The sequence below is a fragment of the Nuphar pumila genome, chromosome 13 (genome assembly GCF_984573655.1).
Source record: "Nuphar pumila chromosome 13, dmNupPumi1.hap1.1, whole genome shotgun sequence".
Classification (NCBI taxonomy): domain Eukaryota; kingdom Viridiplantae; phylum Streptophyta; class Magnoliopsida; order Nymphaeales; family Nymphaeaceae; genus Nuphar; species Nuphar pumila.
This window is the reverse complement of record NC_143261.1, coordinates 34,368,188-34,371,362: the sequence shown is the minus strand read 5'-3', so window position 1 is coordinate 34,371,362 and position 3,175 is coordinate 34,368,188. Positions and strand designations below refer to the sequence as shown.

Sequence of the window (3,175 nt, the reverse complement as noted above, 5' to 3'; positions counted from 1 at the left end):
GGTTCCCTGCTAAACCAATCGTTTGATCAGCAACATTAATTTTTTGTACAAATGGTTTTTGTCTCGCTTTGTGAGTTGCTGTTGGGTTGTCTTGTTTGCCTGGCTGTCTGTTAGGTCATGGCTCAGGTATGGTCACTTCACTTATCTTGTTTCCTCGGGTGATGTCCCGTTAACCTTTACATTCAATGATATTTCTCCGCCTGTCAAAAAGATGATGGAGACAGCTACACCCGTTTTCATTATAACTTTTACAGCTATTACAAGGAGCAACATGACCATAGACGATTCACCGATCCACTATTTTAAGTTTTATTGTTATTCAGTCTTCACCAATAATCGCCACATGAACAGCTGCCACCCTTAAAATGATGAAAGCGGTTTGTGTCCCTAACAATGATTTCCCGCTCCACAATCTTAGATATCAACTTGGTAGCACTGTGGCAATTTGCACAGACTCTGAGGTTCTTGCTGACCCTAATGGTGGTTCCTGCAGCCGTATTGATGATCCCAAATGCTATCGCCAACATTTCACTATGAATTTGGTTTTTCAATGGAGAGTCCAGATCACCAAGCACAGTGTTCCTTGGTGTTTCAGAGCACACTTCCTCCATTCGTGCTGCTAAAGTCTTCAACATAGAATGAATCTCTACAAATTGGGGGTGTGATGAATTTCCCACCAGAAAAGTATGAATACTCCTCTCATGCTCTATAAAACTGCACCCAGGAACCTTTGTTAATCCTTTGTCTTTCATCACAGTTCTGGGTCTCCCCACATCGTCCCATCTCCCGGCATCAGCATATATATTCGAAAGACAGACAAAATGCCCAGTATCTCTAGTCTGTAGCTGAAATAGCTCTTGCGCTGCAACTTCCCCAAGATCGGGGTTCCGATGAATTCGACAAGCACCAAGAAGCGCCCCCCATACGTACGTGTTGGCTGTTATTGGCATCGATTTGATGAAATTGAATGCCTCCTGCAAACGGCCAGCACGACCCAAGAGATCAACTGTACATGCATAATGCTCAACCCCAGGTACGATGTTATGCTCTGAAGACATGGATCTGAAGCATTTTAGCCCATAATCGACAAGGCCAGCATGACTGCACGCGGAAAGGAGCAAAACAAAAGTTACATAATCCGGTTTGACATTGGTTTGCAACATCTCAGAGAAAGCCTTGACCACATTGTTGCCACGCCCATGAACGCCGTATGCAGTAATCAAAGCGCCCCATGAAACAACGTCGGGTCTCCCTATCAGGCTAAATGCTCGATGAGCCATGGCTATACTTCCGCACTTGGAGTACATGTCTATAAGGGCAGTTCCCAAGATGGTATTGAATTCTACCCTATTTCTGATTACAAAATCATGAACGCACTTGCCGTGATCCAAAGCGCCCAGGTGGGCACAGGCGGAGAGAATGGCAACAACCGTGAAAGCGTCGGGCGAGACCAGGTTCCCCGAGAACTGCATCTGGCGAAGCAAGCTCAATGATTCCTCAGCACGACCGTTCTGCGCATATCCAGCAATCATCGAATTCCAAGAAACCAAGTCTCTGGCAGGCATTTCATCAAACAACTGGCGTGCGTCGTCCATAAGACCCGATTTCGCATACATGTGCAAGAGGGCTGTTCCCATGTACACATCGGTCTCCATCCCGATGACAATGACGCGACAATGGGTTGCCCGGCCCACGGAAGACTCCGACAACTGGGCGCATGCTTTGAGAACGAACGGGAAGGTGAACTTATCGGGCGCGGTGCCATGGCTGAGCATCCGGGAGTAGAGGTTCAGAGCCTCTAGGTTGCGTCCATTCTTGGCATAGGCCCTGATGATGGCGTTCCACATGAAGACGTGCTTCTCCCTGCCCTTGTCAAAGACGAGGCGGGAGAGCGAGATGCCACCGTAGAGCGAGTAGGAGGTAATGAGCTTGGCAGCCAAGAGGTTGCTGTGCTGAAGTCCAGTTACCAAGAGTTGGGAATGGACCTGACGCACAGATGCTAAGCTGGGAGAGGAAGTGAGCAATGACGCGAATCTGTCCACCAAGAATCGTTTGTAGGCAGCATGTTCGTGATTATAAACCGCCTCGGCATCGGTCACGACGATGGGCTCATTCCACTGCCAAAGAAATCGCAGGCGGCTGCGAAGCTCAAAACCCACGACGACGACGTTTTTCGCTACTCGTGGAGCTGCAAGGGCAACGCTCATCGATTTTGATTCCAAAGAAAGCAAGAGCAAACTGATGAAGATGACCCTTGTGACATCACCGTTAATAGCTGAAAGCATCAGATCAATCAATAGTTCACTTCAAGTAAGTGCGAACCAGCCGCCACCTCCACCCTCTCCCCTTCCCGGCCGCCGCCGTCCCCATTGCGTTTCCTTCACAAATCACGATAGAGGAATTCCCCTGCATTATTTGATTTTGATCAGTGCATGCACTTTAGAAGGAAGCTAGGCTTTCCATGAGAAGTAGTCCTTTCTCACAGAACGCGAACCTAATAACTACTAATATTTGACCTTGTCCAAATTCAAGCAGAAACGTTGTTGAGATTCAAAAATGAACGTGGCCTACCCCCATTCAGCTTGCTTTTAAATGTAAGGTACATATAAACCTGACGCTCACGCGTGGTTAGGATTCGGCATGACGATAGACGCTCTCATAGTTTTCTTTCTTTCTTTCTTGCTTGCAGAGCTTATAAAAGTTTTTGGCTTCTAACCATGAAACAACCACCGCTGAAGGTTTTACTTTCAAGCCACCAATGGCTTCGGAGCTTCATGTCGTCAAGCCTTTCCTTCAAACCACTCAGTAGTTTGATTTTTGAATCCTATTAAGGATTCAGCAGTTTCAGGCCGTAAATCGATTCTAAGATTTGACGTTCAGTGGCTTTTTGCTTGAGCCCGCTAAACAATGGCCTTATTGAGTTTTCAGGTATTTTTCTTATACCACAAAATAGCATCATGCAGCCTCCACTTGATGTGGTTGCACAATCAGAATATTTCTTGATTATTTTCATTTTCTGTTTGCTACCCAAAACATGCTTTGCGATTGTTATGAAATGCCACCTATACGCTTAGTATTGTCATATTTCAACCCAAATAACTAATTCATCACAATTTGACTTTTAATTAAAATTATAAGGTCCAACTTCGCTCACCTGCATAAAAAAAAAAAAGAA

General features: G+C 45.9%; 1 pseudogene across 1 annotated transcript; it reads right to left on the bottom strand.

Moving 5' to 3' along the window:
- Positions 1-219: 219 nt before the first annotated feature.
- LOC149818254 (putative pentatricopeptide repeat-containing protein At3g49142 pseudogene) lies at positions 220-2,710 on the bottom strand (annotated as a pseudogene). The gene is made up of 2 exons (XR_016427311.1): positions 2,572-2,710; positions 220-2,406 (listed from the first exon to the last, which is right to left on the bottom strand). The product of XR_016427311.1 is annotated as a putative pentatricopeptide repeat-containing protein At3g49142 pseudogene (transcript).
- Positions 2,711-3,175: the final 465 nt, after the last annotated feature.